The sequence below is a fragment of the Eumetopias jubatus genome, unplaced genomic scaffold (assembly GCF_037043125.1).
Source record: "Eumetopias jubatus isolate StellerSeaLion01/CBP00866 unplaced genomic scaffold, mEumJub1_p1.0 scaffold_16, whole genome shotgun sequence".
In the NCBI taxonomy this organism is placed as follows: Eukaryota; Metazoa; Chordata; class Mammalia; order Carnivora; family Otariidae; genus Eumetopias; species Eumetopias jubatus.
The window spans coordinates 89,571,325-89,585,230 of record NW_028274822.1 but is presented as its reverse complement, the minus strand read 5'-3'; positions in this window follow the sequence as shown (position 1 = coordinate 89,585,230).

Below are 13,906 nucleotides of genomic sequence, written 5' to 3'. Positions count from 1 at the left end.
TATCTGGGCTCAAATATCATACTGTATTCTGTTCTATCTAATTGCACTAAAATTTCTGACACAATATCCATTAGATATGAAATTTACATGCAAATGGCAAATAAATAGAATCTTGCCGCCGCTCCTTGGTCTGTGGTTCTTATGGTCAGCAAATCCTATTAGGGGCTTTATTAGCCTGCTCCGTGATGGAAATGCTTTATCTGATCCTAGGACTTCAGCTGTGCAATTCCGCCCAGCTGCATTGCAAAATGGAATCTAACTCCTATGGCTTTTTTTTCTCCAACAGGAAGCCACCAAAATTGAGTTATTGAGTTTACACTGTCAGTAGCATTAGGAATATCTGCACAATCTCATTTCTCGTTAAGCCACAAATGCTCTCCTTTTCCCTTCCATTCCAGAACATAATTATAACTGGCTCGTGAGCACGAAGGTATACAAGTTGACCGATTCACATCTGAAACTACTGCAAACTGAGGTAAAGCTAAGTCAGAGGAAAGGGAGAGGAATCTGCAGGAGAAGCTGCCCTAGAAAGCCTTGCAAGACTACCCCACAAAACTTCCTTAGTGACAGAGGCTACTTGTCTCCCACCTTCAGGTTGAACCCCCGCAAGGAACAGCTCAGATTCACAGAATTGACAAATCACAAGCAGTCCTGATTTACTGCGACCTTTAAGACCAGCTGCCTGTTTCTAGACGAGGAAGGAAAAAACCTATTTCGAGATGAGCTGAACTCAGGTGTGCACCACACAAACCCTAAAAATAAGCCAAATACTGGAGAATTCCTGTGTGTCTCAGTGGAACTGAAGTTTAAAAAGTTATTTCAGATTTTTTTTGAGAATTAAAAAAGAACCCACTAAAAAATAACAATAATAAGCCCATGAGATGCTAACATAAATGACATATTTATGAAAAATAACTATTTTTAAAAAAACAAAAAAAGTCTGTGACAGGAGGGACACAGTTTTGCATTTTTGCAAATCTCTAAATGCCTGGCTTAAGACAAGACGACTGGATTTTCACATCAGTTTCTTTATTCAATCTGTTGCAATACCACACATCATGCTGCTTCTGGAAAACTCCACGGCACACACATGAAGAATGAAAGTGAAAAAGCTAATAACAACAAGCTGCTGCTGATAATAATGGTGATGATTAGAGTGTTAGGAACCTCCAGGGGTCCCTGGAACCCACATTGAGAACCACTGCTTTAGCGCAACATCATTTCACGGATGAGCAGCATCCTTTGGGTGTGAACGGCCAGTTATCATCACCCTGATGTCCACGGGGTTGGAAAGCTGTTCACAAGAGGCTCTACGTGGCTCAGGTTCACGTCACACCCTCTGCCACATACCCTTCATCCAGCCCTCTGCCAAAAGAAGCAAGCAGCCCATTTTTAGTGTCTCTAAATTGGTTCTACCAAACCTCGGTATAGGAAGCTGTAGAAACTGAGACCCAAAGAAATCATGTTATGTCCAAAATCTAAGCCCTAGTAAGGGGAAATCAGAAGATGGCTATAAAGTCACAGAAGATGATCATGGACCAGTCCCCAGCCCTCGGCTGCCTTGATCATAGTTTAGCTGAACTAGGTCTATGGCTCATACGTTAATCTGCTTCATCTTCCCTAAGGGACCCAAGGATTCTGGGATTTCAGAGTTTGAGGAAGAAGATATTCCAGAGAGATAAACTTCAGAGAGTTACAGGGTCTTGAGAATATCTTTGCTCCCTTGCTAACCATTTCTTCCGCATCAGTCCTAAAGGAAAGTCCCGAATGAGGAGATCCCAAATCTGGAGCAGGATCCCCTGTGTCATCCAGCTGCCAAGCAGAGGCACCAACAAATCGATCCATCCCACAATTAACATCTGCCCTCCTGAAATCTTCACACGGGTGATGAATACATATGAAAAATAGGAGTCATACAGGTGGGACAAGGAATAGGGGTTCTGACTTGGAGCGTCTCAAATTTGATAGGATTTGTCAAATCAGCACGTTACTACTTTCTATCACAAGATAGCACAGCACATGAGTTCCCTGTTGGATCCAAAAGCTGAAGGGGTGTTTGTTCCACAGATACTTACGTATTGAGCCTTGTTCTTAGCCCTGGGTAAAGGTGAGGAATTCGGGCACAGTCTCTGCCTGCACGAAGCTGATGTTCCAGTGAGCATCACCGATGCTAAATAAATAAGCAATAAGACCACCCCAGGGAGGAGTGATGAATGCAGGGAAGACAATGAAGCTGGGTCATGGGAGAGACTGTTTCACATGGGATCTCTTTGGGACGGAAGAGAAGGCTCTTCAGAAAGAGTGGGTGTTGGGGCTTGGAACTCTCTGAGGAGGAGAAACCAGCTATGCAGAGATCCACGCAAACCGCATTCTAGGCGGAGGGAAGAACAATCACAAACTGTCTTGGGATGGGGACAAGTGTGGTGATTCACGGAGCCCCCGGAGGGTCCACGTGGCTGGAACCTGGGAGCAGGGAACGTTGCAAGAGGAGGTCAGAGAGCGCGGTGAGGTTTTGGAGAAGTTCCCAAGTTTGAGTTTCCTCACCATCTGCCATGACTCATCTGTTCAAAATCAAATCCTTCTCAAATCTGCAGGGAAAAAAAAAAAATTGGCCTTTCTACTTTATATCCAAGCCAAATTTCAAATACTCCAATCAGCATTAAAGGAGATCCCAAGCAATTCAAAATGGTCACTTTTCTGGCTCAGTGAAACTTCTCCTTCCTCCAGAGAAACAGCTCCTAACGTTGATCCTGACACCCCAGCCCCAAGGGCAGGCAGAAAGTTTCTTAAGCTAAGCTCAGGGGAGCCCAAGGACTGTATAAAAGTCTTCATTCCCATTTAGAGGGAAAGCCGCAAAGTATTTATTAAGCATGAATGCAAGCATATTGCCACGATAAGAACTGCGAAGGACCTTGCAGGTTGGGGCAAGATTTTTAATTTAGTATTTCAAATTTAATTCAATTCAACAAATATTTAATGAGCTCTAACAAGCTGCCAGTCCTATGCTGGGGATGCAGAAATGACCAGTCAGCGACCCTCAGTGAGAAGCATATAATCAAAATGACAGACACAATTCAGATAATCAGTTCTGGTGTTGGGAATAAAATGTGAAAAGAGCAAAGAAGAGGGGGGGGGATAAATATTTGCAAAGAGCCTCATGGAGCTAGACCATGTGGATCAAAAAAAATGCACATCTGCATAATTAAAACATCTCATTACATAATTATGGATTATAAATTATAATGGTATGTAATACATTATCTTCTTCCTTTATCTCATTAAGTGAACTCTGAAGTCATCTGTCTAAATGACAGTGAGCAGTAATCAACCTCAAACAGGACAGAAGTATTTTTAAAATGAAATTACCAGAGAGAAAGGCATACTCCATGTATGGAAGAGAGCCAAGGAAAGTGTCACCAAACGACACCAAACTCCTCTAGTTGGGATGAAATCACAAAATGCACCCCATATGCCTGATTAGTGCTGCCCCTTTGAATTTTTTTAAGAACTGTTTACTGCATAGGGTCATTGCAAAGAAACTATAAAGCTATAAAATGTGGAACAGGTCACCTGACCCAGCTACCTATCGATGAACTCAGTGAAAAAAAATGTAACACTTCCTTGGCAGAAATTGGTGTTGCTGTTGTTATTTAAGTTAAAAAACTCTAAAGTGAGCAAAAAAGCATTTCTTAGAAATCCACGTGCAAAACTGGTAAATCCTCTCAGACCCTCAGGAAAGAGCCTGAACTTTGCTTCTGCCTCTACACAGGGTCAGGCTTCTTGAAGCATTTACGACACAAGAAAACTAATTCGAGTTAGACATGCAGCCCCGTGCAGCTCGGCCACGTATCGGAGGCAAGGTTCCTTGGTGCCTTCCTGTGCTCCGAGGCTCCTTCAGATCCCGCTCCTCACACGGATGGTTTGTGCAATGCTCGACCTCAGGGCCTTCACACGTCTCGGCTTCATCCACTTGTAATGCTCTCCCTAGGACTCTCCATGGCTGGCTCCTTCCCGTTGTTCCGGCGTCTCAGCAGAGCTTTCCTTCCTAAAGCACGGATTCTGACCAGCTCTCCTCACTCCCCAAGCCCTGCTGATAATTCTGGTGCTTATTATTTACCAGGGCTCACGTTCTTCACCATGCTTATGTCCTGACTTTCTATGGTGTAAACACCCTGGGACTTGGTCAGCCCTGGTTCTGCCGTGTCCGCATGGCCTAGAAGGGAGCCTTACACAGAGGAAGGCCTGGGGCTCTGGACACAGCAGGAGAAGAGACGGAGGCTGTGAAGTTAGTGATTCATCCAAAGTTGGAGAGCTAGGGGGTGTCGTGCTGGGATTCCGACCCAGCTGGTGCTAACCAGCAGGCCACACTGCCCCTCACTCACACCCATGTGGAACGCAGCTCACAGAGGAGCTAGGCTCCCAGCCTCACTGAGCCAGGGTGGGCGTTTTCTGTCCCCTGTGCGAGAGCGGACAGAAATACACCTGCTCTGTTAGCAACAGGCTCCCAGTATGCACAGGAAAGTTCAGGAGCCAAAGTCAGGGGATGGATTCCATGACCTCAACTTTCCACTCCAACCCTAGCCTCCCCACTTCGACATTTTGATTAGCTTCTGTGATAGGCGATGCCCCCGCCAGACGCCCGTGACCTACTCCCTGAGTGAGCAGGTTGCACTGAGCGGCAGAAGGAACTCTGCAGATGCAATGAAGGTTAGGGACTGAAGGTAGGCAGCTTGTTCCAGACTATCCCCTTGGGCCCTAATCACATGAACCCCTAACAGTGGAAGAAGAAGGCAAGAGAGTCAGCCAGAGAGATGTCAAGGCAGAAGAAGCAGAAGAGACCAGAAGCTTGGCAGGGACTGCCCCTGCCATGGTTGCTTTGAGATGGAGGAGGGGACAATGAGCCCAGGAATGAGCCCTTGTCCCTCGACAAGCCGGGAACGACCCTCAGTGCACAGCCAGCAAGCAAACCGGCATCAAGAGCAGCCACTCCAGGGAAGGGAGCTGCTCCCCTCTCCTGGAAGCCCAGGGCTCACGGCACTCTCGTCCAGCTGGGAGCCCAACATGGTAAGCAGGTGGAGGGATGAGTTCTGGTTTACAAGGAGTTTCCAGAGGAACCGGGGCAAAAGGGAAGGCTGAACTGAACTTCAGGGAGGGAGAAGGAGCTTGGAGATCATTTCAGAGCACCCCATCTCTGAGACCGTGTGTCCTCCCCCTGTTCTTGGAAGAGCCCCTTGTTTCTTTCTGGGAAATCACCCTGTTTGGATTTAGCCTGTGTGGTTTGAATGGAGCCCAAATGTTCTAGGGGTGGACCTGTGACCAGGGTTAGAATAGACAGACATGTGACCAGGCACAGCCAGTCAGAACATCCATCCTCTGGGTCACAGTCATTGGTTCAGAGGTGAGCCCCTGGCTCTAATCAGACCAATGAGAGGCAGGCCTGGGGTCTCCCGCAGGACCTCAGTGTTTAGGATGGCAGCTGACACATAGTAGGTGCTCAACAAATAGCATTTATTTAATTACTTGATGTGTGCTGCTGTTCAGTTGCGAGCAAATCAAACTTTGCAAATACATATGCTTACTTTGGCAATAGTTTCAGTAAGGTTCCTAATTATTATCTCCAGCACTTCACTTACTCGTGTTCCGGAAAAGGGTGGATGTCTCCCTTGATAGAGTGAATGTTTCCACCGGGACAAGCGTTACATTTCTGCTGCCTGCTGCTGTAGCCCCGGTGTCTAGGAGAAGACCTGGAACACTGCAGGCACGCAGGAAATGTCCGTGGAATGAACGAATGGCACGCTCTACTCCCAGCCTCAGAACTGTTGCTCCTCCTGGACTTTATGCTCGGGCTTGTCTGGGAATTCAGTTCAGACTCTGATTCTCCAAACTGAAAAGAGTGAACACACTCAAGTCGAATTCAACCAGAAACAGGTCCCAACAATAGACCTCACTGTACTTGGCCTCTAAGACGGCGCCAGCCTACGGGTGGGGGCCACTGATGTGAGATTCAGTTCAGTGGACCGAATACGTCACGTGCGTTACACGCTGAGCTGAGCCAAAGCAGGTGTTGGTTCCATCTATCGATCACATCAGGAAGAGCTTCTTGTCTCGGAGTCAGTCTAGAAGAAAATGTGCGAGCCTGACCACTGGATGACCATCCACCTAATTAAAATTTCAATTATTAAATACATCAGGCAGCGAAAGAGTGCAGAAAAATCACACGGCACCCCGTCCCCACCCAGCTCAGGAAATAAGATACAGGTGTGCTGAAGTTCATGGGAACCCCCACCTCATCCCATCCACCCCCTGCCCTCCTCAGAGACAGCCATTCTCCCGACGCTTCTATGATTTCCGCGTGTATTTTTTTTTTATGTTGTGCTTTCTCTGTGTGATTACGTATTCATAAAAACGTATGACTTTTTTGCGTGTTTTAAACCGTATATAATGATATCTTGTTCTAGGTATGCTCTGGCAACTTGCTTTTTAATTTTTATATTCAATTTTACCTTTTAAAGGCTTTATCCCTGCTAAAACATGCAGCACTAATTAATTTTCATGGCTGGTTAGCATTTCCCTGGATGAATACAAGAAGGTGTGTCTGTCTTTTGTGCTCCTGCTGGTGGGCAGTTCAGCTTCGGTGCCTCTCTGAGCACAGAGTCCTGGTGAGAAGTCAGATTCTGGGGATGAAAAGGCTCAGCTCAAACTTGCCTTCCTTAACTTTGCTCCCTTGTGAAAGTCACTTCACCCTTCTGAGCCTCTGTTTGCTCATCTGGAAAATGGGGATCATAATCCCGAGGATTTCTGAAGACTGTGAGGAATTAAATAAAATGGATGGGTGAAAAGCATCTCAGAATCTTCAAAATGCTGAAATAGGACAGAGATGAAATCCCAGGGACTGAAACATCCAATCTCAGCTGACTAATGCCCCATGAAAAGCAGCAGCCCGTCACCAGGTTACATTCATCAAGCCAAGCCCTAGTCATCCACCCAAGCCTCCTCCTCCAGGAAGGCTCCTCTGGTTGTCTGCCGGGACTGCATGGTTGTCTCTCTTCTCTCAGGTCACTTGTTGTCCGCATCACTTCCTCGGGGACTTGAACAGTAGTGTGCACGTTCAGACAGTCCCTCACTCAGAGGGTCCATGTCACTTGAAGCCCACCATACAGGTCTCTGTAGTAGATGCTCAGCTAAATCATGCTAATCGACAGTCTTCTTCAATTCAGCATCCAGCAAGATAACCCTGATGCCTTCTGTGGGATCTCAGTAGTATTGCTTCATTTCATTCTCTAATTCCTAAAACAGAACTACTGAAATGGAGTCCTATCTATTTCTAGACTCATTCATTCAAGTTACACTTTGGCCTGGGGAAAAATATGTTAACTTATGTATTTGCCTTTTCTCTCCCTCTACAGGCTCTGTGACTTCCATGAGGGCTTGGTCTATTTCTCAGAAAACAAAACAAAACAAAACAAAACAAAAAAAACAGGGAGAGAGAAGTGAAGAGGAGAGGAGGAAGAGTGGGGGGGGATGGGAAAAAAATTACCAGGATTTGCACACAGGACAAGCTAGAAACACCTGTAAAATGGAAAGTGTATTCTAGCAGTTTCTAGGAATCACACACACACACACACCCACAGGGGCACAAGCCCCACAGAAATGAACGGGGTTTCTGGAGTCAGCAGCCGAGACCTTGGGCAACTGAAGCAGGTCAGCAAAGGGCCATCTTGGGTATGTCTGCGCCTGGACTGGTTCTAATCTCTCTGATGATGAAAACGGATTTTCCAAGGCCTGACAATCTAGATTTGGTTCTGGTGGTGCAGAGACATGACCTTAAGTACCACAGAGTCATAGAGTGAGGCAATCTCCTTCAAGTTCTCCTTCAGCCCTCTAGTCTGGACTTCAGGAAGAAAGTCTCTGGTCGGGGCTAACCTGTCTCCTTTTGGATGGAGAGAGAGCACGCCTCCGCCCAGGCCTCGCTGCAGGTAACAGTAACTCAACTGAATTTCACTTTGTTGTTTCCTATGTGTGGTCTTTATATCTATGATAACCTTATCTTTGTCATAAGCCGGTCTTCTATTGATGGTGGTGAAGGTCAAGTTTCCTTTTTAGATGAATTATATGTTTTGTAAAATGAACTGACTTAAAGACAAAGGAAATAATTATACACAGGATGCATATCTGGTGAAACTCATGAAAATCGCACACTGTTGATACAGTAAAAAGCAAAACCACCAAATGGTAGGTAGTTGGCATTAAGGAAACAGCAGACAAAGCACATGAGTATATCAGAAATGATAAATCAGCCATAATGACCAGGCACGGGGAGGAACTCTTTCCAAGAATGAGACAAAAGCCCCAAAGTATCCTAACCTTCCATGCTCGTTACATTTTATTGGCTGGGTCGCCAGCTGTTATGGTGTTGGCAATCCACATTCCTTATTCGGGATCAGTCTTATACTACTTCTAAAGTCAATCGTCCACCCAACAAATATGCCTTGATCACACAGGTCGTGTGGCATGCCAAAGATGGCACAGCTAGTTCAGGGGTGACCGGGATTCACACGCCGACGGCCCGAATTCAGTCTTCATTCTTATCCGCTCTGCCCCCGGTCCCACGAGATCTCACAGATCTGAGCAGCCCCTCTGTGACCAAAGAAAGGGCTGTCACAGGAATCCAGGAATGAATTCGCCCAGGGTCTCCCTCAAACTTTCTTGGTACCACGATCAATCCAATTCCACCCTGACAGTGCCCGGCCCCAGCACTGCACACACTCCACATGGTGTGTGTCTCCCCCCACCCACCCCCCCACTGCTGGAGGTTTCTCAAGGCATTGTCAGATTTAGATACCAATAGTTAACCTGAACATAATTACATGTCACTGAAAAAGAAATTCAATTCTTCTGAAATTGGGACTTCTCAAAATCAGACTGAAATAGCAAAGTGACATGTAAGGAGAAAATTCACAAGAAAAGATATGAAAATGGCTGTCCAACAGATGAGAAAGTGTTCAGACTCACTCATAATTAGGTGAAAATTAAAACAACACTGAGATGCCACAACTCGGCTAATGGAATGGCAAAAAATTACAAAGCACGCTAACACATGTTGCTGGCGAGGCTGTCAGCAAACGTGGCAACTCTTAAGTAAACTGCATATGCACTTACGTCTTGACCCAGCGATCTCACTTCTAGGAAGCCACCTGAAGATATTCCCCCCAAACATATAAAAATACGTGCACACAAGCTGACTCCTTATAGCACTGTTTGTAGCTGCAAAATATTGGAAACAATAAAACAATAAAAACATGTCCGGACATAGAGGAGTGGTTGAATAACTTGGGGTGCATCCACAAGCGAAGTACTAGGCAGCCACAGCAGAGGATGGGGGGCAGGATGATGGTAGTGGGGGAGGTGGTGTATGGGAACTCTCTGTTCTTCCCACTCAGTTTTGCTGTGAACCTAAAACTGCTCTAAAAAACAAAATCTACTTAAAAGGAAGAGGGGAAAGAATGAGGAACTGAATTGGGTGTCATTTCCAGGACCTAGTGTTAAGCGTACACGTGAGCATCTATGACACACCCGTCCCCCTTGGTGCAGAAGGAAGAGGGCGTAAGAGAACGCACATGCATCTGCTTATTGGTGCAAAATAATCATAGGGAAGATAAACCAGAAACGAAAGAGATTGGAATGGAATGTGAACAGCACTGACGAGCCTATAGCCATATTACGAATGAACAACACAGCCACACTGCAGGATACGAGAAGGGAAAGATCCGGCCTGAGTAGCTTTGGAAACTGTCTCTTGACTGGATACTGTAAGGTTAAAGGCAATGAGCACTTCTGAAACAGCTTACGCTAGGAATGAGTAAGTACGGAAACATAGACCATGAGAGCCAGATTTCCGGATGTCAGAAAAAGAAGGTAAAAGTAAGAAGAGTGGAGATGAACCCTGGTGATTTACTGGAATCAGAGGTATTAATAAAAATCAGGTTTGTGATGGATGGATGGATGGATGGATAGAGGGACAGACAGATATGTGTGTGTGTGTGTGTGCGTGTGTGCAGATATGTGGGTTGGTGTCCATATGTACATTTCCTAGCTCTGTCTACATACTGGGCTTCAGAGCGAGCAGCCCACCTAGCACTGAGACCAGTGAAGTGCAGGGCTTGGCAACGTCCCCTAAACCCCCTGGCACAGCTTAAGAATGTTCTCAATTTGAAGTAACTAGACACACAGCCAGCCAGACTGGAGGGTAAAATGCTTAGATTGGATCTTCTAAGGAAACCGTTAACTTCTTGAGTTTCACGTGCAGAAAAGGAAATGAAGGGAAATATGAATCTTAAGGAAGTTTTCTTTAATTATCAATAGGTTTGTTACACCTCCCAGGGACTGATTTACAAGAAATTTAAGGCATGTTCTCTTTCTTAATGACTGTGGCAAATTCCTCTGGGAAGTCGAGGAGGTTTACCCTTCCGTCCCACCTTGCCTCAAGCATAATGTAAGACAAATTTTGTCTAAAACCTTATATGGAAAGTCATAAACATCAGCAGGCAGGTCCCCATTTTGTCCCAGAACCAGCTGACCACAAAATGTCCTATCAGGATTTAGGAACATGTTATGAAGCCACAGGTACGTGTATTGATAAATGCCTCATGCCTGGGCAAGCCATCATCCCCCTGTTTAATCTCAAAACCCAGCGCGGTACCATCAGTCTTTTTTTCCATTAATAGGTGGTACAGCTGCTGTCCACATACTGAATGAGAAATGAAGCTACACGGGCTCCAGCATTTTCTGAGATTGCCTCCACCACCCCACTGCATGAGGCGTGTCCTCAGAGGAGAGCGTGACAGAGCCTTCGGGAAGCCCAGCTACGGGCGGGCTCCTGTCGCTGCCCTCATTATGAGCCACGAGTTCGGAAATGGGCAAACGCCTATTCACCCATGCATCCACGTACACACACATCCATCTACCCATCTATCACTAACCAGACTCACTTTGAAACCTCTGATTTAAATAAGAATAAGCTCAGAGTTTTCCAAAAGAGAGCAAGAGCCGGTGTCCCATGATGGGAATGTTCTACACGTTAACCATTCACCAGTGAGAGGACAGGAGGGTTGTTTGCAGTTTGGGGGTTATTGCCCATAAAACTGCAATGAATATTCACATACAGGTTTTGGCGGGGACGTAAGTGTGCATCTGCGACAAATGTCTGCGAGTGGCTTGCCTGGTAAGTGGGTATGAATTTTTAAGAAACAGCCAACTTTTTCCAGATTGGTTGTACCATTTCACATTCCCACCAGCGATGCAGGAGAGATCCAGTTTCTGCCCATGCTCACCACCATTTGGCAGTGTGCGTGTGTCTACGAAGTCTTTATTTAAGTCAGTGGTGAGCTGGTCACAGAAATTAATTCAGGGATGCCCAGGGGACCACAGGGAATGGAGACTTGCTCGGGGAAGAAACCTTTACACTCATGCAAGAAGCTGAGCGACCAAGAACCCAGGAGGTGCCTGAGCTGTCCGCACAAGATTCCCCTGTGTCTCCATCTTGAATCCTGGACCTCGGTCTTCCCTAGCAGCCCCTCCCCCACGGCCTTCCTTCGCATCCCATTGGGCACATCAATGTCATGTGACCACCCTTAGCTGCAAGGGTGGCTGAGAACTGTATTTTCCTTTCGTCCGAGCACACTGCTCTGCAAAAAAATCTGGATGCCGTCAGGGAAGAAGGGGGAGTAGGTACTGACTTAGAGTCAGTCACATTAGCAAACAGCCCTACAAGGAAGTAATCACCAAAAGAAATAAAAAACAAAACTGATAAAGAATTTAAAACGGATTCCCCTTAGGAGCAAGGCTGGAAAGAGAAATGCACGAGTTCGATTTCGTTCTTCATTATATGCCTTTCTGGATGACGGATGTTTGGTTCTTAATAAATCACTTATAGTCCCATGAGCTGAGAGAAAATACTTCCACATGCATTCCTTACCCTGCTCCCATGGGATAATTGCACTTGACATTATTTGTTCCAATTCTGCAAGTACTTTCTCTGATCTGGCCTCCTGGTCGACTTAAAATGGAATCTCTCAAAAGGTGCTTCTCTTTTTTCTATACAGTCCCCTTGAACAAGAAGAGCTATTTGCATTTATGGGTGGGAGGGGACGACAAGACAGAAAGAATTTTTTTTTTAAAGATTTTATTTATTTATTCATGAGAGAGAGAGGCAGAGGGAGAAGCAGGCTCCCAAGGAGCAGGGAGCCTGATGCGGGACTCGATCCCAGGACCCTGGGGTCATGACCTGAGCCGAAGGCAGACGCTTAACCATCTGAGCCACCCAGGCACCCAAGACAGAAAGAATTTTCTAAAACAGGGATGGTTTTACACACTAAGTGTTGACCCAGTTGTGCATGTCTCTTTCAAGTAGGAGATATGAGAAGATTTGTTTTTCACCTGACCTTTGCAACTTAGTTTTTTTTTTATACCAAGATATATGGAGAAGCCCACTTAACAGAGGATAAATCACCCACACACTATAAGCTCTGCGTTGTCTAAACAGCTTGTTAAAACTCATGCTTCTCCTATGACGTGGGGCTCAATTTCTAAAGTCGGCAAGTTTGGCATCAAAATTACTCCCGAAAATATCTTAAATCTCCCATAAAGGACAAAACAATGCCACCTCTTAATAAATCCAGCATAACCAGTTTTTTCTTGAGTGTCGTACCAAATTACTATTTCTTTGGTCCATCTCTGGATGAACTTCAGTTTAGGCAATGTTTTTATAAAATAAAAAACACAAATACACATACACAATCACACACAAGTGAATGCACACACACACACACACACACACAGTCTTAATCCTGCCTCTAAAGACTAGACTGATAGTCAAAACCAACAGAGAAGAGAGATGGGAGATTCACCATGTGCTCAATCCAGGCACGCACATATACGCACATATATACTCAAATGAAACAGACAGGAAAGATAACCCCCTAACACACTATCACACATATGTGGGGCCTTGTTTTTTCTAGAGTGTGTGGAAAGGGGCACCATTATAAACTTTAGGGAACACCACTGGAGACAACGCAGTGTATTGAGTTGTCAAGGAACCTGAGAAGGAGGGTGGATTTCTCTGGGATTCCAGGCTGTGCATGTACACTTCTGAGAAGCAAATGTAACTTTTCAGTATCAGTTGGCAGAGGGTCCGGGTGTCCTACCAAAGTGCTTCAAGCCCAGCTTAAACCGTCTCAGGAAGAAGAGAAAAATGATTTCCATGAAGGTGGACTTGGCTTTTGACAACCAGTGGGTCCAGAGACGGGTGGAGCCGGGGCCCCACAGGCAAAACGCAGAGCCGCGGGCGACCGGGGACAGTTTAATCCACGAGGTCCTGCAGACCCTCACCACTGTGCAGCGGCAAGAAAGAGGTACTCTCTTTTTTCTCTCCTCCTGGCCCCGCACCCCAGGACCCTGGCATCAGCTGTGGGCGCAGGCACTGTCCCTGCAGAGCTGAGGCCTCGCTCCCCCTGCCGGGGGGGGGGGGGTGGGGGGGGAGAACCACGGCCTGCAACTCTCCGCGCCCCTCCCGCGGCGTCCCCGCGGTGACCCCAGCCCCACGTGCGCAGAATAAAAATAGCAAGAGTCATAAGGCCAGCTTGTCTCTGGAACACTCCCGGCGCTGTGCTTTGTGCCCAACGTGCCCGTTAAATCCCCTCAACTCCAAGAGGTTCATTCTCTCCGTGCAGGAGGACTGAGGGGGCAGCCTCAGGTATGAGACTCCTGGGGAAACTCGTCCTGTAAGATGGACTCGCACCCGCCGTGGGGGACAGTAAACGCTTCCCCTCAGCCATGCTCCCTCCTCGCTCCTGGGAACAGAACCTAGTTTGGTTCCAGGTGCTCCACATGGTTCCCAGTTGGGGTG